This window comes from Mercenaria mercenaria, chromosome 1 (assembly GCF_021730395.1).
Source record: "Mercenaria mercenaria strain notata chromosome 1, MADL_Memer_1, whole genome shotgun sequence".
NCBI classification, from domain to species: domain Eukaryota; kingdom Metazoa; phylum Mollusca; class Bivalvia; order Venerida; family Veneridae; genus Mercenaria; species Mercenaria mercenaria.
This window is the reverse complement of record NC_069361.1, coordinates 47,510,380-47,537,901: the sequence shown is the minus strand read 5'-3', so window position 1 is coordinate 47,537,901 and position 27,522 is coordinate 47,510,380. Positions and strand designations below refer to the sequence as shown.

Genomic DNA, 27,522 nt, shown 5'->3' with positions numbered 1-27,522 from the left:
AAGCAAAACATACCATTGTAATTATTTCAATATTTCTGTTTCATAAGCAAAGTTTGACCGTAGTTACATCACAAAGATAAACTGTATGCTGCGTACCTTCTTTTCAGTGTAATGAGATTCAGTCATTATAAAGCATATATATAATGAAACAGATTTCAATTGATTTCAATATTTGCATACCATACTAAAGAAAAATATTCATATATAATAAATCAGTTAAATAATTTATAACAAATATATCAAAGCAAACAAGTACTCATTTTAATATGCAATCTGAATAAGTCACAAAAGCAAGAAACCTTTTCATATACAGACGACAATTGTAACAAGGAAAATCTTTTAAAAAGCACTTCTCTTCATAAAAGACTCTTATCACACCCATATTCATGTGATACGCAGACCGTATTCAGCTCTTTCTTTAATTTGATATATGTTGGTATTTGAACAGGTTTTTATCATATTTATTAAACTTACTTATCATTTTGAGATATATCAATATTCTTGCTAAATATACTGAGCCAAAGTTAGCTTTAAAACTGTGAACAGCGTCGTTTAGGATAAACGCTTTGTCTACATTTCACTCAGCGTAGCACAATCAACAGAGTGAAAGAAATTGACACTCGTCCAATCAGGCAGAGTGTTGCATAAATCTTTCATTTTGATAAATTATCTATAATGTGTTATCAAGCAGTTTGATTTGCAAACTGAAGTCACGTGGCATAGGTAACGAAAACGAATTTAGACGGCGTCGCCGAAAAAGTAGTTGTGCATTAACATATTACTTATAAACAGAATTTGAACGTTTACTCCAAATTTGGTTTATTCTTCCAATATGTCATATGTAGAAATCTACATGCAGCTGGACGTGGACTTTTAGCCTGGTTCCAGTAGCGAAATTTTTGAATGACATAATAATGTTTCAAACAGCAAAGGTCTTTGAAGTAAAATAAGAGCTAATTTTTACCACAATTTGTCAAAAGTGAATTATTGATTCAAATGCTACAGTAAATATCTTGTAAATTTCCTCATTTCTTAAACTATCAAAATAGAATTGATAAAAATAACTTACATTTACTTAGTATGTGACAAACCAGCCATAAAACATCCAAACAACCCAAGTCCAAATATTAACAACAAATGTTCCTTGCATAACATTTCAGTTTGTTCGCTTTCAATTTACCTAAACTTTTATAAAACAGAACCCATCACTTAACGGCTGTTGAGAAATACCAGAACTGCCGCTAAGGAATATTATCTACAAGAGTAGAATACAATGGCATACTTGGTAGATTTTTGTCAATCATACACCGTTATATATTGTGACACAAAAATGCATGTGCGATATTAGCTTAAGCAATGTGATCATAAGACATACCAGTTGTAACATCAAAGGTAGATTATTGGCGTTTTTGTAGAATAAAACATATCCCGATGCGATTTTATCTGTTTTAAAAAGCTATAATACAGTTACGGAATTAACTGTGTGTCTGCAAACAAACACTGATGCATAACATCGGTCTCAAAAGGCGGCCAGGCAATATGCAGGTGTTCAGTTTATGTATTTCTTCGCGATACCAAATGACGTATTTAACGAGTCCATGTTTACATATATACACGTAAGGAGAAACGCTTCAAACATCAAATACTTTTAGTTACACTATAAACGATCAAGTCTACCTTGTTGCAAACAAATGTGCAATTTCAAAATTAAAATCTTATCATAAAATCTAATTGTTGCTATATCTAATTGTCGTTTTGGATCATTGAAAACATTCAATTTTAATGTGATTTCAGAATTTTGCTTAAGCCGGTGCTAGGTGGCGCGTGGGATGTTGCACATTTTATTACCTCTCATGAACAGACCCAAGTAAACTGAGTGTACTTACTGGCCATATGTATGTAACAGGTTTGCTGTCAAAGGAATACAAGGTCAAACCAAAAGGTTGCAGATCAATGGCTATATCTAAGTTAGAACATGCATTCAATTTTGAGCAATAATTCATATTTGTTTTACATCAACAAAGTCGTGTTTAACTTCTTGTGTTGATACAAGCAATGACACTCTACGCATTGACCTTTGATACTGTTGCCGTTGTGGAATAGTGAAAGTTACAATTTTCGGGTTTTGTATTCATTACCCGTTAGATTGGAAATACTAAAACCTTTCGTTCATATACAGATCTAGCTATTAGAATGACAATTCAAAATATACACAGCTTAAAATCCTCGCTGTATATTTCAGTTGCAAATGTTTCTGTCAAACTCCTTAACATCTCTTAATTCCATTTCTCAATATATCTAAATTGCATTAGATTACATATCTAAATTGCATTACTTATAACATCTTTAATTATTCCATTACTTGACATGCCTGAGAGAAAATGAAACACCGGTCTCTGGGACCATTCGCTCAAAATACATTTTAGTCGAAGTTAATTATTCCATTGCACTGCAAGTCAATACCATCAGACGTTGTGCTCTATAATGGCACAACTTAATTAAGGTTTAAGCAGATAATTTTCTAACGGCGTAACTCCATTGGAATAATCTAAGACATATTTCGCAAACAAACATTAGTTCATTTACCAAGATATTTAAAAATGTTACACAGCACGAAACAGTAAATGGTTTGATCATCATTTCAAATGATAAATGGCCTTTAAGCATGCTATTACAGAATCCTGTCTCTCTTATTAATTATCATTCCACACTAACATGGGGAAACAAAATTATGCGTATACAATCATCAGCTTACTTTCATAATTTGTCAGTTTTTCAAGTGTGGTATAACTTCATCAATAAATCAGGCATCCATATGAACTTTTTCACAAGTATTACAGGACAAATTTCTTTTCATTTTTTAATCACATAGGAGATTGACAGGGTATGATACTACTTATTTTGCACGTGCATTACTATGGATGACCCAAAATGTCCACACTTTTGTATAATGTAAATGCATCTCGCTTAGGCTAAACGTCCTTTGCGCATAATCAGAGCCGTACGGGCAAACGTGCTCTTTTTTAGATGACGAATGTGAAAAATTGTGCGAGGGTGACGGTAGAAATGATGTTGAGTTTGGTTTGGAGATGTGAGAGTATCACATAATAAATAGTCTTAAACCTTTGATGGAATTCGTAAATCAGACGCGACGCAACAATACGTTTTGCGATCTTTATTCAATTCGAATGTTTATACGAGTCAGATTTGCTTCGGAGCATTGCTATATTAAAGGATTTCAGTGCGCTTTTAATGATAGAGTCCGATTGTTCCTTTTGTTCCGATTGTCTATAATCCTTGCGTTGATTTTTTAATCTGACTTTTTCGCAGTTACGTAATGAAGTAAATTGGCAAAACTTTAATGATTAAATGAATATATTTTATGACTGTCGGTTGACAGTAACTAAACAAAACCTGTATCATCGCTGAAGTAGACAAGATTTGACTTGGTGAAATATGGATCTATAATACTGAAGCATTTGTTTTCTATAATCCCTTTTATCACATGATATTTTTACAAATATTTCCCCTAATTCCCTGTAATACCATGTGCACTAGAAATACATTTTTTATATTTGCAATTTCTGTCCGTTTCACCATAGGATCGCCAGCCATTTAGTTTCAAGACAACGGGTCGATGTATAAAGATACATATTTTGTATTTACTACATACATTTTTCTTCTGTATTTCTTATTGGAGAATGTTTATCAAATCTTAACACGCGCTCACATACTATATTCTTTTTTATCGTGAACCTAAATGAATGTTGATCGAATTTGTTTGTATGTTGTATATTGTATGTGGCATAATAGTAGTCTATAATTTTACATTTAGTAGAGCACATACTAATTGCTCCAATAAAGTCAGAATGAAAATCTCTTTCATCTATTTCCTTGAATTTGATGTAAAGAATGGTGCCTCAGGAAACGTATCTTGATCAGTTGGTACAAGATAATAGATCAAAGAGTAAAGAATACCTTTCATTCATATAACGATCCGTACGTCAGAATGCAATTCCAAATTTTACCACACAAGTTCCTTTTAGTACACAACATTTTATTAACATTTCAATTTCAACAATACATTTTGCGACTTTAATTTAATCTGGATGGTTATAGTCAGTTTCTCATCTTATTTGTATTTACGCCGTAACTCAATTATAAGGATAAGGGAAATGCAACATTGCAATACTGCATTTTGGTGCGCTTTCGCTGATAGATCCCAATTGTTCCTAGTCTGTCTAGTATTATTCTTGTGTAAATAAAATATATCTTTTAAAACTCGGATTTATTTTCAATTACACAAAGATAATGCCCAGATAAGGAGAGGTGCAAACTTTAATGACAGTAATAAACAGATTTTACGACAAATAACGGCAGACAGTAACTAAACAAAGTAAAGTGTTAAGCAGAAATGTCCCGAAACTTTATCTCAGCTGAAATGAAAAGGATTTAACTTCGTGCAATATGGATCTAATATATCGCTACTTCGTCGTTGTGCATAGCTGTCTAAGCCAACTTTTTACCTATGAACCAATAATAATTGTAAATTTATTATTCTTCAACCAGTAAAAACAGCGGGACTGGACTACTTTCGGATTTGTGCTGAATAAGATTCGATAGTCATGCGCGAAGCAGAAAATATCAAGATTTTACCGATATATTACATAAATATATAAACAGGAAGTTCTGTTACAAAATGCAAATCAACAACTCAAACAAAATGTATATGGACCTTACAACGACTTTTATTTCAGGTTTTGACTAAGAATATAGAACTTAGCATTTATTTTATCGAAGCATTCTCGCATGCCTGATACAATGCTCTCTTGTTTGTTTCGTCATTGAGAAACTAACATTATTAAGGTGATACCACTAAATATATTAAGCTTGCACAGTTGCTTCGGTCGAAACAAATGCCGCGATTTCATCATCGAATCCACTAAATTTTCTAGAACTGAATTTTATCTCAGCAATACTGCATTTTGGTGCGCTTAACACTTTACTTTGTTTAGTTACTGTTCTCTAAATTTTCTAGGAAGATTTTATTTTACATCCGCTTAGTGTTTGCGTGTGGATAAAATTTTTAGCAAAATATAAACATCTACACATTAAATCTACTGACTGATAATAGAAGTTTATACAGGGTATCCAAAAATTTCATATTTTCAATAACTAAATTTTGCACAAAAAAATATAACTTTTACGTCATAGATATAGGTCGCTAAAAGGAAATGTCTTACCCATCTACATCTTAGACAATATTTACAGTTATTGGTAACCTAAACTCAAACGTTTAATTAATATTCCCAGCTTGGTTGAACTATGAGGACTATAGGACGTGTTCAAAAACTGATGGTATTCCGCTTTTAAAATGGTCTATACCTGCTTTTATATGTCTGGACTTAGTAAAGGCCATTTATGGCCAAAATGCCAAATAAAGGAAAAAACTCGCAAAGAATTGATTTTTTGTATAAGTATTATACAAGATGTATGCAACAACATATAAAAAGTATAGAAAAGTATCATGATGCAAAATGTCTATTTTTGGGGTTAAAATGTTTAAAATATTAATGAAACTGCGGATTTCTGGAATCGGCTCATAACAACAGATTTATACATCTAACGAGGTCCAACTTTGGCACTACATTAGATTACTATATTGTGCAAAATGTAAACTAATTAGAAATTTAGAAGAAAACAAAATGGCGTCCTAAATCCAATATGGCCGCCATAAAAACGACATTAAAACCAGAATTGTCGTCGATTTTATATCAAATTGTCTTATCTCATTGTTTTTACATATAATAAGCTGGTTATTGTTAGTAACAGTATGCAGTTTGCCTAAGATGGAAAACATACTGCCAGCAGATTCAATACGGGGCAATAGTGAAGTATACAGACAAAATTGCCGAGTCATTGTTGTAAAGCAGCGAGAACTTCCTTATTTATTAACAAAATATATATGAGTATGGGTACTTTTCTTTCTTAGTAAGATCATTTCCCATATAATAATCATGGTTTTGAGGCAAACTTACATTAAAAGGTGTTAATTTTCTTTTTCATTAAATAGGAAAATGGCACGAAAAATGTGGTAGATTCAAATAGTCCTCAGCCTTTTTCTTCCTTTTTTTTTTTGCTCTGTAGAGCTATTTTCCTTATATTTTGCAATTATTTTTCTGAAACGACATGAAAGATTTATGCTTGACATGTAGGTAGCATTTTCACAATGAAATAATAACATGACAGAATTTGTCATGGAAACTTATATCATACACCACCACTACAATCTGGGGTCTCATTTTCAGCTGATTTTGCAATTTGTGTGTTTGACTGAAAATATTTTTCTTGCATCAAACATAATTTCCGCTTTTCTTTTGATTTTTATTCAGCGCTGATAATATTCTTCAAGAAAATATAAGTTACAGACATTCTAAACTGGTCCTGATGTGTGCTGCAGCCATTGGAAATATGTCAATTTTATATAGTATAAAGACGAACAGCTATTTAGTGTGTTATAACCTTATGAACGACTTGGGTTAATAACAGTCATAGCTGGATAACAGCATCAAACATTATGTTAAATACAATGATCGTATATTGAAAGAGAACCAACTATTTGTTAGATCAAGTACTCGTGTATTCAATGTAAAATATGTTCGAATTTGGACCAATCAGAAACAAGTTCCATAAATAGCACCAGTCAAAGCACACCTCTGCTAGCGTATAGATAAGTAGATTAATTTCAATGAAGTCATTCTGTATCCACACATCAAGGATTCAACTTATAAGTTATCCCAGTACCTTGAAAAAAGTTCTGTTGCATCTATACTGTCAGGGCAGATAAATTATATAAAAATACCACGTTTGAGACTAAAGAAGAGTTGCAGTATTGTAACTAGGTTTCGAGCGTTAAGGCCAGCGCATAGAAATTAAACATTTACGGGATAGATGATAGCAAATACAGGTTGATCATCGGAAATCTGAGACAGAGACGTTTGGTTTGGTAATCGTCTGAGTCAGTAAGAGAATGAGGTTCAACGTTATCAGCGAAGTACAGCCAAGGCATTGGGGTCATTTTAATGCTATATCTTATAGCATATAAGCGCTGAGCATCCAGGAGTTAGGGCAATCATACTGAGTTGCAGCTTCATGTAAGAGAACACCGGCTGAACATCTATGCGAAAGAACACTGGTATGCTGTCGATTCAAAGACATTGGCTGATAGGAACTTCAAAAATTACCAACAAAAAACAAACAAAAAAAGAGTCAAACACAGTATTCCCAGCCTATGGGAGTTTGAGCTGATTATCATTAGTTGAAGGTTGTTAGTTTGAAACACTGAGTGATTCGCCTGGTCCCTGAAATCATTACAGTCATGAATCATTTAGGCGAGGTAGCCAGAGAAAAAAATTATTTATAAGGTATTGTTTATGGTCTCGCCAGCTCAACGTTTTAACATAGGACAGTCACCATAGCGATTGGACCCATTACATTGTTCAAGATACTAAAGGCGTAAGCATTTTCCTGTGTCATATAACTCGTATCCTGATATTTACATATGCTATGTGGAAGTGTTGTTATGATATCAATTTCTGTGCTATTGCAAATTGTACTTTAGTAAAATGTATTCAATTAATGTTTTTGTTAAAGGTTATGGCACACTGTTCTTTTTTTATTCTTTATAACATTCACATATTCCCAATGACTGCAGCACACATCAGGACCTATTTTAAATGTCTGTAGCTTATATTTTCTTGCAGAATATTGTCAATACTGAATAAAATGAAAAAGGAAAGCAGGGGTCATGCTTGATGGAGAAAAAATATTTTCAGTCAAACACACAAACTGCAAAAGTAGCTAAACAATGAGATCCCAACTATATTGGTAGTGTATGATCTAAGTCAACATGACACATTCTGTAGTGTTATTTTATTATGAAAATGCTACCTACATGTCAAGCATAGATCTATCATTTGATTTCAGCAAATATTGCAAAGAAAATAAGGAAAAGAGCTCTAAAGAGCAAAACATGAGAACTATGTGAATCCATCATTATGCGACTACGATTGTTTGACCATTTTCCTATTGTCTGTATGCCTATAAGAAAAACTCTTTTCTCTAAGATTGTGCCAGTTTCATTTGAAACGTACAAGCAACCTAAATACAAGATTTTAGTTTATACCAACAATTTCTAAGGTTCTATAGCAATTTCAGTAACGTGTGACAACTCGTCAAATTTTGGCAAAAATAACTGTCACGACAAAATTTTCAATCAGTTATCATAACTGTAGCCTAATTTTGCCCTGTTTTGTCATTTTCTACTGTGATCTGCTACACTGTCAGGGCAAATTACACATTTAAACTGTAAAATATGTTCAACTGTATCTCTAACTACTAGAAATTAGCAATAGTTAGGATACCAAAATGCAGTTTTGAGAAAAAATACTGTGCATGCACACAAATACATTGAAAATGTTGTCTTTTTGTGTTTATCAATATTTAAAGCAAAATTGCAATCATATTCTAGTCAAAGTAGACCTTTACCATCCTCATCTGACCAGATTTCAATTTTTACCAATGTTCCCTTGTATGTTACAGCACACTAAATAGCTGTTCTTCGTTATTCTGTATAAAATTGTCATATTTCCAATGGCTGCAGCACACATCAGGACTTACTTTAAATGTCTGTATCTTACATTCTCTTGACGAATATTGTCAGTGCTGAATAAAAATCAGAAAAATGGGGGTCATGTTTGATGCAAGAAAAATATTTTCAGTCAAACAATTTTTAGCGCCATTTTCTAATTCGGGGTATGTATTGTCTAAATGAACCTGTGGCGGCCATTTGGAATTGAGAAGCCATCTTGAAATGTTTAAGACTGAAGTTTGTGTGTTTTGAAATAAAATGTGTGTATCTTCTATGATGCTGGTCATTTTTCACACTATTTGAACATTGTGAAATGCTTAAACGGTTTTCCTGTGTAATGAGAATTTAATGGCGGCCATCTTGGATTTTGGCGGCCATCTTGATTTTTTTTAAATAATCACGAGCTTAATTTTTTTGTGTTATAATTCTCTACTACCATGCAAAATTTGCTTTCTTAATAAAAATATTGACATCATTATGGGTTGATTCCAGAAATTCACAGTTTTAATTATATTTTTAAACTTTTTATCCCAAAAATGCATTTTGCACCATGATAACATTCTATACTTTTAGTATGCTGTTACATACATATTATATAATGCTTTCACCAAAAATCAATTCTTTGCGAGTTTTTTCCCCTTTTTTCATAAATGGCCTTTACTAACTATGATTAGTTCTGTTTTATCTGTTATAGATTTAAAAGACCTTCCAAAATTATGTAAGTACAAAATATAAACCTTAGACGATTTTCATAAAGCGTTCCGCGTCGCATTAAGTATTCTTACGACGCAGAACAATTTGAAAAAATAACAAAACGCAGTAATTTGAAAAATTAACAACACGCAGTAATTTGAAAAATTAACAACACGCAGTAATGTAACAAATGCAAAGAAATTTAAAAAGTCTATCAAAAACGGAAACAATCCAGACACAAAAAGTTTAAACAGTTTCAAATATTTACCACACACCATCATTTCAGTGCTTTTCAATGTTTAACCTCGCGACTTATCTATTCTTTTTATAAAAGCATTAGAATCAATCACTTAATATCTCCAAGAACTGTGATTGTTGAGCGATACCAGAAGTGGTGCTAAATAAGCTGAGAAAACCTTTTTTGCAGTCTTGAAGGAGTATGCTCTAATACAACAGCAGACATGTTGGAATTTTGTTAACCATACGCTATTTTGACAACAATTCATATGCTACATTAACATAGTAAGTATGATTATAAAACAACACAGAAGTCTCATCGAAGATAGATTCTTGTAAGTTATTGATGTAATAAAGGGAAACGAATAAGCGCCTCGTGTAATCTGTGTCTGGCAAAACCCACTCGTGCCGAATATAGCATTGCATATCAAAGAAAACAACCGAAGACATTTACTATTCACAAATAAATACTGTAGACTTAACAACTAGTTCTCCTGATAATGTTTTGTACGCTCTGTGCTTTTTTAAAATTTTATAGATAAACTGGTTTTGCAATATACTTTGTTCCATCAACACTGTTTTACATTACAAGACATTCCAAAAAGCGAAGCCATGCATTTAAACGGATTTATGGGCATTTTTTCTAATTTCCAGTTATTTTAGACATACTAGTAGAGCTAGTAAATATAGTTCAATTTAGATGAAAATGAATATTAAAAGGACGTCTAAATGTTTTCATAATGTATTAAAGTTTATCAATATAATTTCATTGCCGGATAACCGGCACAGAATAAGCCTGGATCCGCATACGGTGGCAAAATATTGTCTTGAATCAAGTTATTCTTTCGACCATTCAAGCATACAACCCTTCTGTTATTGAACCAAATTTCTAAGCATATCTTGAAGTTTTCACAAATCAAATTATAAGATTCAGAAATATATCTTAATCGAAATCTGCAGAAGTACGCTGAAAATCATGCATATTTGAATGGCACCTGTTGAGGATTAAAAACTATATTTTAATTTAAAATGATACAATCGGCAAAAAATGTACTTACCGTAAGATGTGCCGTTATGATAAGTAAATCATAATTTAGACTGTTTCACACTATGGAATATGCGCTCATTTGAAATTATTAATAAAGAAACGCAAATGTAAAACAATTCAGTTTCCCGACAATACCACGTTTTTGTTATAGGTATTTAGTAAATCATATAAGTTCTGTTTTCCAAACATTATGTCATAAGGGTTTACTTGGATTCAGATCATGGAGTCCATTCAATATCTGTGTTATAGAGTTCTGCATAAGCCGGTGCTAAGCAGAACTCAACATTTACAAATGTTATAAGTACCAGAATATAATTCAGAGACACCCGCAGTTGTATTCATACGGCTGGGCACATGGAACCTTCAATGATACACAGAGTGCAATTCCATGAAAAGCGGCGTATGGTCCCTAGTAAAAATAATGGCGTTGTCCTAAACGAGAAAACAACGGACAGAACTAAACAAACTGGAATTTAGAGAGGGGATCTGAGGTTATGGAGCCTGCATCACAGAAACTGCCAAATGATAAAATTAAACAAGAGGGCCAAGATGGCCCTAGGTCGTTCACCTGAGAAACACACCATAACAGTGTAAACATATTTGACCTAGTCATTTTATGGAAACAAATATTCTGACCAATTTTCATTAAGAATGGACCAAAAATGTGGCATCTTAAGTGTAAACAAGTATTTTCTTCAATTTGACCTAGCCAAGATAACCTACATTCAAACTTGACCTAGATTTGATCAAGACAATCATTCTGACCAAATTTCATCAACCTCAATTGAACAAGAGCTGTCACTAATGGTGACAAATGCCCCCGCAGCACCTTGACCTTTGACCTGGTGACCTTGATATTTGACCTCAGTAGGGATCGTGTACTCAATAAGTACTGTCAGCATGTGGAGTTTGAATGTCCTGGGTGCAGTGGTTTCGTGAGTAAAGTGCCTTCATGCAAAAAGTTAACGTTGTGACGAACGAACGGACGGACAGTTAAAAACTTATATGCCTCCCTTCGGGGGCATAAAAATACAGCCTCTATCAATACAAAACATTTTTATTTGATTTGATTAGCGGCCTAGTTTTTGACCCCAGATGACCCATATTCAAACTTGACCTTAATTGCATCAAGGCTATCATTCTGACCAAATTTCATGAAGATCAGTTGAGAAATACAGTCTCTATCGCATACACAAGGTTTTTCTTTTACTTGACCTAGTGACCTAGTTTTTGACAATAGATGACCCATATTCTAACTTGACCTCGATTCCATCAAGGCAATCATTCTGACCAAATTTCATGAAGATCAATTGAAAAATATAGTCTCTATCGCATACACAAGGTTTTTCTTTGATTTAAACTAGTGACCTACTTTTTGACCCCAGATGACCCATATTCAAACACAATCTAGATTTCATCAAGACAATCATTCTGACCAAATTTCATCAAAATCAATTGAAAACTACAGCCTCTATCGCATACACAAATTTTCTATATGTAATTTGACCTAGTGACCTAGTTTTTGATCCCAGATGACCCATATTCAAACTCAACCTATATTTTATCAAGGTAATCATTCCGACTAAATTTCACGAAGATCAATTGAAAAATACAGCCTCTATCGCATACACTAGGTTTTTCTTTGATTTGACCTAGTGACCTAGTTTTTGACCCCAGATAATCCATTTTCAAACTCGGCCTAGATTTTATCAAGGTTATTATTCTGACAAAATTTCATGAAGATCAATTGAAAAATACAGCCTCTATCGCATACACAAGGTTTTTCTTTGATTTGACCTAGTGACCTAGTTTTTAATCCCAGATAACCCATTTTCGAACTTGGCCTAGATTTATTCAAGATAATCATTCTGACCAAATTTCATGAAGATCAGTTGAAAATTATAGCCTCTATCGCATACACAAGCTAAATGTTGACGGACAGACAGACGACAGACAGACAGACGCCGGACATCGAGTGATCAGAAAAGCTCAGGTGAGCTAAAAAGTTACAATATAATCTATTTATAGTAACAACAAAGGGAAGTAATTCTGAACTAGCGACCTGGTTCTTGCTAATGACACTCCATCTCATGATGGTGAACAATTGTGCCAAGTTACATCAAAATTCTGCTATGCATAAAGAAGAAGTTGTCATTCTTGTATCTGACATTTGACCTCTTAAGTTTGACCTTTATCTTAGACCTAGAGATCTCATGAGGGTGAACAACTGTGCTAGTTACATCAAAATCACTCAATGCATGAAGAAGAAATGCTCTGGACAAAGTCATTCTTGAATTTGAACTTTGACGTCTAAGCATGACCTTGACCTTAGACCTAGGAACCAGGTTCTTGCGCAGGATAGTCTGTCTCATGATGGTGAACATTTGTTCCAAGTTACATCAGAATCCCTCCACACATGAAGAAAAAAATGCTCCGGACATATTTTGTAGACACCACCCTCCTGCCCACCCGCCTGAACACCCACCTGTCAAGGGCATTCACATAATACGTCCCATCTTTCAGACGGGTGTATAAAAAATGCAGAAAATAACACATGTATTGTACTTTATCATAGTAAAGGGAATTAAGTAAATGTACAAAAAAATTCTCTTGGATGCCTTTGACCTTGACATTTCAGAGTGGGGTTTGGGTATTGCACAAGATACTTGCTTTGTGATCCTGCATACTTACGCCGAATTGTTTGAATATTCAATCAGGTAAAAAAAAAAAAGTTTCAAACCAGACAAAAACTTTACTATTTCAAAGTGTGATATTGATCTTGAGCTTGAGGACTTTGTTCTATAATTATGTATTATATCATTTCCTTATGTTACTTCCAATATCCATCTATGCAAAGTTAAGTTACTGGACAGACAAGAATGACCTATTATCTGTGGTCTGTGAAATATTTGCCTAATTTAAAAATAGTTTTCCAGACATTTAAAAGAGATTAACACATGCAGACACTAAAGATCAATGATGCATTTTTACTTTTTTTTCAACACTTAGTTACCTTGTCAAACTTGGACTTTTCCATTTCTCTGTATAGTTTATATGGCTATATTTAACTGCCATGAACTGAAATAAACACAACAAAACTGAGTGCATGTGTCTACAGAAACCTGTTAAGTTTAGTTACACCAGAACAAGTTTGAAAGCACTGTGTTGCACTTAGATGTTGATCATTTGGGTACATTTGTACTAGACTAGGTGCATTTGTTATAGTTCAGTTTTGAAGTCAGCACTATTTTTGTTCTTTTGATAATGGAACGGTCCATTATAGGTACTGTTATTCAATTATGGAAATTAGGAAAAGTAAATTGTGCTGAATTCCCTAATCCACAAAAGTGTCTATAAACTGAACTGTCAAAGGTCAAATTCAAGCTATACACTGAAACTGTGAATTAAAGTACTACAGCAGTAAGAAGGGACAATAGTTTATTGTCAAGATATAAACGCACAAAGACCGTGTTGTTGCAGTTGAACATGCTGTTGATGTCAATGCTGCTGATGATGATGAGGATAATGTAAGTGATGGTAATGGGGAAAGGGGGCTAAAGGAACTACAGTGCAACCCCTGTAGAGCAACACCCTTTGGGAGATACAAATATTGGACTGTTATGTAGAGGTTGTTTTTATGGAGAGGTAAATTTGATAGTATATATCAGCTTAGGGAGATTTTGATGATGTTGTCATAGAGAGGCTTTTGCTTAAGAGAGGGCCGCTCTCGAGAGGCTGTGCTGTAGTTTAAAAGATTTTAAGGCCTGAAGATAAACTATTTCATGCTAATGGTGGTGGTAGTGGTGGTGGTGATGATGGTAAAGACAGAGGTGATGATCACAATGCTGGTGATAATGGTGGTGATAAAGATGCTGATGGTGGTTGTAATGATGACAATGATGATGATGGTGGTTGTGGTGCAATGCGAGATAAAATAACTAATCTAAAAGAAATTAAGGCATGATAATAAAGTTGTTGCAGTTTAGCAAGTTGTTAATTCATTACAATGATGATGGTGTTGGTGGTAATGAAAATAGTGATGATGGTGGTAGTGATGATGATGACAATGACGATATTGCTGAAGTAGGCCCTAAGGTAACTAATTAAAAAGAGTTTAAGTCTTTAAAGTTGTTGCAGTTTAATATGTTGCTGGTATTGATGATGATGATGATGATAATGATGATGATGATGATAATAAACTGATTACCAGTTTCAATTAATCAAAGGCCTAAAGGGCCTGAGAGTCGGCTAATGATTGATGTACTGGTAGTATAGTCTACCAGTTTCAGTTTGTTTTTAGTTGTTTTTCCCAACAAAACAGAGATTTTGTTACAGTAGATGAAACGGACATTCAGTCGATGCCTAGTAAAACTTTGATTGACATTATACAAGTATTTAAACCCAATATATTTTTCTAAAATTGAAGAGTGGTTCGCAAAAACAGAAATGTTGAAAGTACAAACTACAATTTGACTGCTGACACTAAGATACTGCCCATGACTATATATATTTTTCAAGTAAACATTTGACTCCGGCATTACCAAAACAGGCAATTATCGGCTGGTATATATTCGCACATGATAACATTTGAATATGACAATTTATATATTGAAATTTTATAGCGCGGACTGCCATATACAATTTGTAACTGATGGACGAAAGAACTGTTCAGTTATTTTACAGATAACGGGTCTGGCGATAACCGTGTCGTACATCAGGTATTGTTCAATCATATTATAAGTGATGTGAATTTAAAGAATACTTACTTTTGCGTTTAAAGATATGTAAATGTTGCTGAGTGTCAATATGTAGTGTCATGAATGTTTACACTGACAGGAAAATTGCGCATTCGAAACTAAGGGAAGTTACTCGGACAAGCTACCAATTTCGGAAAAGAAAAACGATATTAATAAATGCAGTTCATTTTTAGTTAAAACCATCATTTATTCTATTTCAGACCTGTTAACGCCTTCAAAACCATGTCAGTAGCCCCCAATTCCATGCACTTTCAATTATCCATTTTGTTTCATGTAGACAGACAGGCCCAGACTGGGCTGAAAAATATTTGAGCCATTTTTACGTGGTTGGTAGCAGGGTGGGTGTGGGGAGGGGTGTTCCTTTGAATTGCAGTCAGATTTTGAAATGGGCATTGTGGCAGGTGGTAAAAGGGCAAATGTATCAAACAGTAAAGTGGCAATATGGGGGGAGGGTGTGGGAGGATACCCACTCCTACAAGAAAATTTTGACAAGCGGTCCAAGATGGCCCTAGGTCACTCACCTGAGAAACAAACCATAATACACCATAACAGTGCAAACATGTTTGACCTAGTGATTTCATGAAAAAAAAAACGATTCTGACCAATTATCATTAAAATTGGAGCAAAAACAAGTATTTTCTTTGATTTGACCTAGTGACCTAGTTTTTTTACCCCAGATAACCCATATTCGTACTTGACCTAGATTTCATCAAGGCTATCATTCTGACCAAACTTCATGAAGATCGATTGAAAAATACAGCCTCTATCGCATACACAAGGTTTTTCTTTGATTTGACCTAGTGACCTAGTTTTTGACCCCAGATGACCCATATTTAAACTTGACCTAGATTTTATCAAGGCAGTCATTCTGACTTAATTTCATGAAGATCAATTGAAAAATATAGCCTCTATCGCATACACAAGGTTTTATTTTATTTGACCTAATGACCTACTTTTTGACCCAAGATGACCCATATTCAAAATTGACCTAGATTTTATCAAGGCAATCATTCTGACCAAAATTCATGAAGATTAATTAAAAAATACAGCCTCTATTGCATACACAAGGTTTTTCTTTGATTTGACCTAGTGACCTAGTTTTTCATTCCAGATAATCCATTTTCGAACTCGGCCTAGATTTCATCAAGGTAATCATTTTGACTGAAATTCATGAAGATTAATTGAAAAATACAGCCTCTATCACATACACAAGGTTTTTTCTTTGATTTGACCTAGTGACCTAGTTTTTTACCCCAGATGATCCATTTTCAAACTCGGCCTGGATTTTATCAAGGTTATTATTCTGACTAAAATTCATGAAGATTAATTGAACAATACAGCCTCTATCGCATACACAATGTTTTTCTTTGATTTGACCTAGTGACCTAGTTTTTGACCTCGGATAACCCATATTCGGACTCGGCCTAGATTTCATCAAGGTAATCATTCTGACTAAATTTCATGAAGATCAGTTGAACAATACAGCCTCTATCGCATACGCAAGCTAAATGTTGACGGACAGACAGACAGACAGACGACGGACGCCGGACATCGAGTGATCAGAAAAACTCACCTGAGCATTGCTCAGGTGAGCTAAAAACAGGCACAATAATCATAAACGTTTCCTCCTATTTATTTATCCTCACATACATTTGAAGTGAATTACAATGCTTAGAGTATAGAAGTTTGATATAATTAATTAGGCTAATCGAGGAACCAAAATAAAAAGCCAGTGGAGGGTTTTACTTTTTATCTTTTTTTTATTTATAACACTTGAATTTTAAAAGGAATTTAGACTTTTTACAGCTGCTGTTTAGATTTTACCTTTTACTATTGAATAAAATAACTTTTACAGCTTGAAATATATAACTTTGCGGGGGTAAGAGTGAGGTTGGTGCGCACCATAACCCAGTGGTGTTTTTACCACTGACCGTTCCAAGGTGGTGCTCCACTGTGTTCCTTCATTTGTTCGTTTTGTCCTCGTGTGTTTGCTTTGTATGCGTGTGTGAGTATGTGTTGGTAGTGTGCACATCTGCGTGCTGTGACTTTCGTTTTGGAACATGGCTTTCCCTGTCTGATATTTTTCCTAGTTTTTTATATAATTTTTATGATCTCTGGGTGGAATTGAAAAGAATGTAAATGTTTTGTATGCGAGAGTAATCAAATCTGGTAATTGGTGATATCAATCGCTATACAATAGTATATATGTGCAATTTTTCTCTTTTTTGTCTACTGAAAAAAATTCCTGCATATTTTGGTTTACTGTGCAAGTTGCTGTTTTTCTTTATGTTGCTTTATTGTTATATTGTATCGTTTTCATTCACTATTTTATTTTGTATTTTGAGTTGGCAGTCTGCTTTGCTTAGCTTTTAGTTTTTCTTCCCTTGTTTTATTTGCTACATACAAATCGTGCCAGTCTGTTCAATTATGGAGCACGAGATTGCAAATGACTTTTGAAAGCGTAAATGGTATATGTTTGTATCTGTATCTGTTTTGTTTTTTTTAGCATTTTTCAGCCTAGTTATATGGTAAAGTCTTGGATTATATACAAAATTATGCTATTATCTGTTTGTTGCTTTGATTGTTAGGGCGTCTATTAACATGTAAGGTGCGCCAAATGTGAAATACAAATTAATCACTTTTCACTTTTGTATTGGTCTCAGCATTCCGCATTCAATTTGGTATTTCTTTCAATGTTGTGCTAAACCTTTCGAATAATCTTAAAATGTTTTCGTCATGCACGATGCAGAAAATATCTTTTTTTAACATTTTACCACCAAAGTTTTCTTTTACATAAGTAAATAAATGGCTAGATAAATAAAGGTGCAAATCTTTGATGATAATATATAACTTACGACAATTTTCAGCAGATAGTAGCTAACCCAAGAAAAAATGTTTAGCAGACCTTACAAGAATCCTTATCTCGCTGAAGTAGAAAGGATTTGGCTGTTGTCATTAAATGAAATATTGTTATATAAAACATGCGTTTATTAAAACTTTCCGATCACCTCATATTTGCAGTCACTGTTTGCACAAGAGCTGTCACAGGAGACAGCGCGCTCGACTATTTCGATGCTGGATAGTGAAACTTGGCACATGTGGTGGAGCTGCCACTGGAGTGTTTAATGACTCCAATGTGGAAGAAGATATTAGACAATAGCTTGAGTCTGTGTCAAACGTATTAAATAACTAGAGCTTGTACCTCCCACACGCACTGACACAGTACATTGCAATTTGATGCACACAATATTGCATAATTATGTGGACTGTATGTATATAGACTCTATGTATATAGTATAGTAACAGAAAAAGTCCCATAACTCTGCATAATATTCTTCTGAAAGAACCTAACATGCACCATGCACATGCACAAGTAAGGTTGGTACTGATCACTTGTGTGAAGTTTCATTAAAATGTGTGCATTAGGCGCGCATCAGATTGCTTATGCAGACTGTATGTATATAGCATAGTAACAAAAACCAAAGTCCCATAACTCTGCAAAATATTTATCTAAAAATATGCACCATGCAAAATTAGGGTTGGTACTGATCACTTGTGTGAAGTTTCTTTAAATTGTGCAAGGGTTCGGGAGATTAGGCGCGAACAAAACTTCTTGCAGTTTTTTTTTTTTTTTTTTTCTGAAAGAACATAACATGCACCATGCACAATTAGGGTTACCACTGATCACTTGTGTTAAGTTTCGTTAAATTGTGTGCATGAGTTCAGGAGATTAGGCGCGCACAAGATTGCATATGCAGATTCTATGTATACTCTATGTTATAACAAAACCCGAAGTCCCGTAACTCTGCAAAAAAAAATTCTGAAAGAACCTAACATGCACCAAGCACAATTACTTTTGTTACTGATCACTTGTGTGAAGTTTCATTGAATTTTGCCAAGGGAATGGGGATTGTTGGTGCGCACAAGATTGTGTCTACGCACAGATGGACGGACGGACAGACGGACAGAGACAGACAGACAACCTGAAACCATTATACACCCCTTACAACTTCGTTGTTCAGGGGGTACAATAAGAGAGATAAAAACAAAGTGTATCAAAACATTAAATAAGTATACGTCTCGGCAAAAACGGGGCATAATTCATGAACTTTTCATGCAAGAGTGATGCACATTGTGTCATATGATGTGGGTGATGATGTGGAACAACTACTTTTAAGTTAGAATCCAATCCATTTAGTAATAACTGAGATAGAGTGAAAGTGCACCAGAATGTTTACATCAAAGGCATTCAGTTTCTATTTTATATGAATGTTTTACACACATCCAGTGTTTCCTAAAGCACAATTACATTAATGAGTTTACAAATATTTCCAAATATTTCCGTAATCACTGTTTGTGTGTTGTATACTTTATACAGACTAGCATCGGTTCACAATTAGACATTTTTGCAGAACATATACCTGTTTCTGTAACAAATTCAAAATAAATCAACCTATTTTAACAGCATTTTCTTTTGAAATTGATGCAAAAATCAAATTAAAAGGTACCTCACGAAACAGTGTACTTTATTTTTTATTGCAAGATAAGAAATATAAGGAAAACGAATACTTTTCTTTCACATAACGTAACGTCTTTCAAGGCAATTCATGGTAGATCTATTTATCACATCAATTAATATTAATGGAAGCTCCGAGTAGAAGATAGAATAACATTGCATTCTAGGAGGAAAAAAATCTTATAACTAATACGATAGCTTCATGATGCTGCTTAACAACTCTCGCTCAGTTCAATTCCTATCTGCCGGAGGTAGACTATGAGCAACAGAATTTCGTTTGTTGTGATTTAAACAATGTTGAGGGGTAGGTTTTCTGAGGGTCTGTATACGGCTACATCTAAACTTACGAAGGATATACACTTGAAACAGAGTTTGGCTCATTTTGCTCATACAGACATCATTTCCTACTGACTGCCGAATAACTTAGGCTTAGTACAAAAAGTAGTTCTACATTAACATGTTACTTATAAACAGATTTTGAACGTTAACTCTAAATTTTGTTTTCCTCGCATGTTGATTCCAATATGCCATGTTTATTCTTCCATTCTAACATGGCTCGATTTGATTGCCAATTAAACAAAGAAGAAGTTCAATCTCTGTATATTCTGCGATAAAAAACGGTTGACGCGCGGACCGGTATGAAAGCATTATGACGTCAATTATGACGTCAAATTGCCGCATGACGTCTGGTTCATTACTACTCAAATAAACGAAGCCAATGATAATTTTTATCAAAATATTTCAATGAACATATAAGAATGGAAACAATCAAGGCCTTCCTGCGGTTTGTCATCTAATTTATCACGGTTCATCGTTCAGATATTTCGATATTAAACCAATTGGGCTAAAGCCCTCCTGGTTCAATTCCTACGCATCTGAATTCCGAACCGTGAAACAACAGACGACAAACCACCCGAAGACCTTGATTATGTGTTGAATATGTCATACGTAGACATTTATATGGGTATAAATTTGGCCGTCAATTTATATTTAAGTTTTCGTCTTAGTTTTGGAAGTCAATAGAAAACAAAAACTATTTGATATAAAATAAGAGTTAAATTTTTACTAAAAAAGGTGAACTACTGATTCAATGCTGTTACAATAAATATCTTGTGAATGTTATCATGTATTAAACTATCAAAACAGACGATATATAAATACCTTTCATCTATATGACGAACCAGCCATAAAACGACTCCAAAAAACCAACTCGAAATATTTACAACAAATACTCCTTGCAATACATTTCAGCTTGTTCACTTTCAAATTATCTATACTTTTATAAAACATGAAAATCGCTGAAGCCTCCAAGAACCGCTGCTGTTGAGCAATACCAGAACTGAAGTTAAGTGAGCTTTCCATCAAAAAACTTCATTTTAGTCTTGAAGAATAGTCTCTACAGGAGTAGAATACAATAGCATACCGGATGGTTTTTTGTCAATCATACACCGTAATAAACTGTGACACAATAATGAGTATGCGATATAAACAAAAAATGATTTATGTCGGTGTACACGGAACTTTTTCAATGTTTTTGTTTTAGTCCATACCCTAATCTTTTTCGTTTAATTATGTGCAGGCTTTCTTATTTTTTGTGTAAACCGTTTCTAACCCACGTGATTTATTCGCCCAATCGTATCTGATCAGTTTCTTCTACTTACACTATTTTCTTAGACGTTTTTATTTTAGTTTTTCTTAACCCACCTCCTCCCATGATTTTCACCCCCTCTTCCGCCTCGCAAACTTTGCCAGAATCCTCTTCAAGTATGCACAGTTCCTGAAATGAATACCCAGTTAAAGCGTTTTCTCTCATGCCAAGCTTTATCAAAATTGTTTGCTTTGTTTTTGCTGGTAGGTTTTAACCAGTGCGATTATAAAACACGCCGCTTGTAACACCAAAGGTAGGTTATTGCGAGTGTGTATCAAAATTTAATTAAAATAATACAGATTCCGATGCGATTGTCTCTGTTACTAAAGACTGCAAAACAGGAAAATGCATTGACTGTAGCATAAAAAGGAACAAAAGATAGTTTGAAACAATATTCTGTTAATGGTATCTAAGCAGTCACTATTTGTAGCCAGAATTTGAGGAAGGTCAATATTCAAGACTGTAATTAGAAAGATTAGTCTGGAAACAAACATTGATGCATAAAATCGCTATCTACATGCGGATAGGCAATATGCAGATACTCATTATCTGTAGGATAAATGTAAAAATACAATAGTGTTACAGAAGCTCGATCTGGGATGCTGTATTCGGCTCGAGTGGATTTTGCCAGATCGGATCTCACGAGGCGCGCATGCGCCGAATGTGATCCGTCCTTGCAAAATCCACGAGAGCCGAATACAAAATCCAAGATCCATTTATTATATACCTCCACATTTTTCTTTGTCGAACGAAATCGTAAATGTTTGTTGATGTTAAAATGAAATGAATGATGTTTTTGTGTGCGCTATTTATATAACTGTGTCAGCTCATGCATTTTGATGAAAGTAGTCCGGCAACATACAATACGGAAGGTACAATGCGGGATTTTGGAAGGTACAATGCGGGATTTTTTCAGCCTGTTCGTATTTCCTTGTGAAATGCTGTATTTTGACAGAATTTATATATGTGTATAATAAAGTATGATACACAAAACATGTTTAAGTAAACGAGTCAATGTATACGTATTACACATAAGGAGAAACGCTTCAAACGTCAAATACTATAAGTTACACTATATATAAACAATCAAGTTTACTCTGTTGCAAACAAATGTGTAATGTAGTTTTCCCTCAGAACCTCCATTTTCCAAAAATATATTATAAATTTCACGGGTCGTAATTTTTATAGACTGTTTTATCCTTAATAGTAACGTGCGCGTTGCATTAAGTCTTTTCCAGAGCGGGAAAATAATACTTAACCCTCGTGCATGCGCCAAATTTCCGATAGTGTCCGTCAGGTTTTTATTATGTTGTATCGTCAGCTATTTAATTGAATCGGGGCTTCTTGGTAATGTACGTAATATCACGGATATTAACGGAAGTTCCCGAGGCAATTCATCCGTATATTTGTCCGTGCAGTTTTGTGAACACTTGTCATGTTTGTCCAATCGTCTTGTTTGTCTTATATGTTTGAATGAGAGATAGAATGAGAGAAAGATATACATTGGTCTGTTCTTTTTATTCTCTTTGCACTTTTCAACGCCAAAATCCTTCGGCCCCGAGTACAGTCTTTCTTCTCTTACGAGTAAGATGGGAAAATCTTAAATACAAATTCAAATTATTTTGAATTTATTTATTTAACAGTCTTCAGTTAATTCATCAGACGCTGTGGCTTTTTATGTAACGGAATAATAAAAAAGATTGAGAACCTACGCCAGGATTGTCCGTACCGTGACATAAAATCTATACGAAGGTCCTTCGGAAGCAGCAGCATAATAGTGTTCTGCAGTAAATTTTTGGTATATTTTATGAAATTCTTTATTAATTTTGGTTTTAATAACTATAAGTAAAGGGGTGTAAATTTTTGTTATATGGTATGAAATTCTTTTAATTTTGATTTCTAATAATTGTATATATTTGGGAGTCTAAGCAATTCGACATGTACAGACATATAACATGGTAGATCTAAACAAATAAAAGATAGATATACAATTGAATAACGGTATTTGCAAGGTGGAAATCTATTGCCTGAAGATGTCTAACGCTATATCCCTTTAATAATACATTACCTGCGATTACGCATAAGGACCTTTGAACAGAATATCTAACTGAGATGTCAAACACATTTTTCAATCAGGATACTAGTTACATGACTTTGATCAAACACATTTTTACAATTAGCACACTAGTTACATGACTTTTAATCAGTAAATAGGGATTAGATTGTGTCATCAAAGATTTACTTAGACACCATTTTTAGCTCATCTGATTTTTTGAAAAAAAATGATGAGTTATTGTCATCACTTGAGCGGTTGTCGGCGTCGGCGTCGGCGTCGGCGTTGTCTGGTTAAGTTTTATGTTTAGGTCAGCTTTTCTCCTAAACTATCAAAGCTATTGCTTTGAAACTTGGAATACTTGTTCACCATCATAAGCTGACCCTGTATAGCAAGAAACATAACTCCATCTTGCTTTTTGCAAGATTTTTGGCCCCTTTTGTACTTAGAAAATATCAGATTTCTTGGTTAAGTTTTATGTTTAGGTCAACTTTTCTCCTAAACTATCAAAGCTTTTGCTTTGAAACTTGGAATACTTGTTCACCATCATAAGCAGACCCTGTACATCAAGAAACATAACTCCATCTTGCTTTTTGCAAGAATTATTGCCCCTTTTGGACTTAGAAAATCAGTTTTCTTGGTTAAGTTTTATGTTTAGGTCAGCTTTTATCCTAAACTATCAAAGCTATTCCTTTAAAACTTGCAATACTTGTTCACCATCATAAGCAGACCCTGTACATCAAGAAACATAACTCCATCCTGCTTTTTGCAAGATTTATGGCCCCTTTTGGACTTAGAAAATATCAGATTTCTTGGTTAGTTTTATGTTAGGTCAACTTTTTCTCTTAAACTATCAAAGCTATTGCTTTAAAACTTGCAAATCTTGTTCACCATCATAAGCTGACCCTGTACAGCAAGCAACATAACTCCATCCTGCTTTTTGCAATAATTATTGCCCCTTTTGGACTTAGAAAAATCATTTTCTTGGTTGAATATTATGTTTAAGTCAACTTTTCTCATAAACTATCAAAGCTATTGCTTTAAAACTTGCAACAGTTTTTCACCATCATAAGTGGACACTGTACATCAAGAAACATAACTCTATCCTGCTTTTTGCAAGAGTGATGACCCTTTTTAGACTTAGAAAATCATGGGTAGGACAATATTTCTATTATACAAAAAAAATCAGATGAGCGTCAGCACCCGCAAGGCGGTGCTCTTGTTTTTGTATTACGGGCAGTTTTATGGCAGTTAATTTGTTTACTTGCCAAATCCTGTTTTAGGGTCCGAGACGAACCAGTTTTTATGTACGTATTTTTCATTGGTCAGTTGAATTTGTAATAAGATTTTTAATTGGATAATTGCGAAGAAATCAACCGTTTCCAAATCCTTTATAAGCACATCAGCTACCCCTAAAAAGCCAAAACTCTGGCTTCGTAGAAAATAAATGTTATTGGGAGCTGACAAGATTTTTATTCTTTTTATAGATCTTAGTATCCGCGCAGCCTTAGCCATGAGGCGGAGAAAGAAAAGGAAGAAACTCTTGTAGGCAAGGAGCCTATATCCAACGGCTATGATTACTATACAGTACAGGCAGAAAGAATAACCATCCTTTCAGACATACCAACTACATCTTTCTATGCGTAACATATAGAGAAAAAATACAACATAAATTTAAAGCGTAACACATGGTGCAGATCCGAATCGACCTGATCACCTTCACTGCCAAGAGAGAAATAAAGGAAGGATCAAACCCGGTATGAATGAGTTATCTTACTGAAATATGCTCTACCAGCTGAATTTCCCATAAAAGAATGATAAATAAGACCTGTGAAAATGTAACAGAAATCAAGTTATAGAACAATATGTGTTTATCAACAAAAAAGAAGATGTATAAATCTTCAGTGAAATAGTATCAAGATTCAGAAGAATATGATTAACCTGATAGCCCGCTGAAGGAACATGCCGAGGTACAAGAAAGAATACGACATGATAACCACTGGAGGATATGTGCGGATGTGACGTCACGACAAAAAGATGCTACAAAAATTAAACTGACTTTCACAGATGGAATTCCTGGTTATAATGGTTCATGAAGGACTGCTTCTGTGTTATTAAAACACTGACAATATTTTGAGTTAATACTTGTGTATGATATGCGTATTTATTGATTTTGCAATTTGTTGATGTTTTGTTTTACTTTTTGAGATAATTTTTTTTGTGTTGAATCAGTAGTTAAGAATTTAAAATTCTGAGTTTAAGTGCTAGAATTATGGTGTAGGCCAATACCATTTTTTTAAAATTCTTCGACGAAACACTATTATCTCAAACATTAAAATATTATATCTACAGTTTTGCATTGAGATGATACAATTTGCTCAAAATAGTTGTTAGGCTTTCTTCGTGATGGCTAGGTTTTATCCATTTAAGTTAGTTTTGATTCCAGATTCTAAAACCCAAGAGAGGTAAACCCAGGAGAGGTTTGTCTGGATGGTTAGTAATTAATGGTAGAAACAGGACAACAATAATATAAGGTACTGCAACCAAAAAATGTAAGAGGTAAGGTCTTAAGAACCTTAACCCGATCCAGATGGGATAGTAGTAATTTAGAAAATGTTACCAAGAGCCCAGTTATATTAATTCTGAGGCAAATTTGGTTTATCATTCAAATATGTTAAGTATAAATTGCTAAAGTACTTCAGGCTGAATGTCATATAAATCTGGTACTGCAATGTACTTTACAAATTGAATAGGAACCAATGGAAATAGGGCATCATGATCAGAATACAAGTGTAAGGGCAAAGAATAAATCAGATTGACATATAATTCTATTAAATATCAAGCTTAACTGGTAATGCAGGTGAATTACAAAATACAGTTAAAGAAATAAGTATGTAAAAAAATAATAACCAGTAAGAAAGGATGTGCACATAGAATTATTACGAAAAATTGACAAAAAATATCAAAGTACAAATGTAAGTTCATGAAAATATACACTATCAAAGAAGAGTTCAAATAGATAATGCTCACAAAAAGGAAATTATACATAGAAACTTTACTTTCAAATGATAATTCAAAATAATTTATGAATCTTTACAGATTAAGTAGTTGAGTATTTACCATATTTTGGCATACAAAATAAAATGTTAAAATACAATGAGGGATGTCTGAATAAGGATGGTTGTAAATAGTTGTAAATAGTTTGTTCTGTTTAAATGCCAATTAAGGTATCTCATTCATTAAAGTTAAGATTGTAAGTGAGCTACAGTAACCTAACATGGCGTTAGTAACAAATGTGTAGTTAACTTAAAAAAATATATATATAATCAATATTCATAATATTGTATATTGAATAGACTTTATAAGCAATTGTTATAGTAGTTACATTTTGATAGATGTTTATATGTTAGTAGCATAACTTAAGTTTCTTGTCCTAAGTTTATATTTTAAAGGTTTCTTTAAGGGTTGCATAACAGCAGAATGCTAGATTAGGGAATTTTACTTACTGGAAATAATGTCATGGTATTATTCCCACACTAACATCTAGGTAGGGTGTTGAACTGAATATTACTTGTAACAAAGTGGCTATACATGTATGGATAGTCATGGTAATATTTGAGTTAGGTGGCTTAAATCACACAGGTTGGTGATATGTAATAGTTATAGTATGTGTGAGAGTGTGTTACCAGGATATATCAGAGCTAGGGGTACATCGAGGGTATTTTTCTCTGCACATATCGTCGAGGCCGGTAGGCCGAGACAGATTATGTGAAGAGAAAAATAACGAGATGTACCCCTAGCTCTGATATATCCTGGTAACACACGAGCACTACATATTATAACTGTTTTATCGCATAGTTTATCATTAAAATTTATTTATCATTTTCATTTAAATTTGTTTATTATTATTTGTACTAATT

At 33.9% G+C, this 27,522-nt stretch overlaps 1 protein-coding gene across 2 annotated transcripts in view; it reads right to left on the bottom strand.

The window, feature by feature from the left end:
* The window catches only part of LOC123539512 (ectonucleoside triphosphate diphosphohydrolase 1-like), an 85,595-nt gene extending 64,514 nt beyond the window's left edge, over positions 1-21,081 (bottom strand). Inside the window, exon 1 of one of the 2 annotated variants that reach the window (XM_045324206.2) lies at positions 21,063-21,081. The gene's annotated coding sequence lies outside the window, so the exon portion shown is untranslated. Of the gene's footprint in view, positions 1-1,069; positions 1,088-21,062 lie in introns of those variants that run through there. The other variant, XM_053546688.1, reaches the window with a different exon arrangement.
* Positions 21,082-27,522: the final 6,441 nt, after the last annotated feature.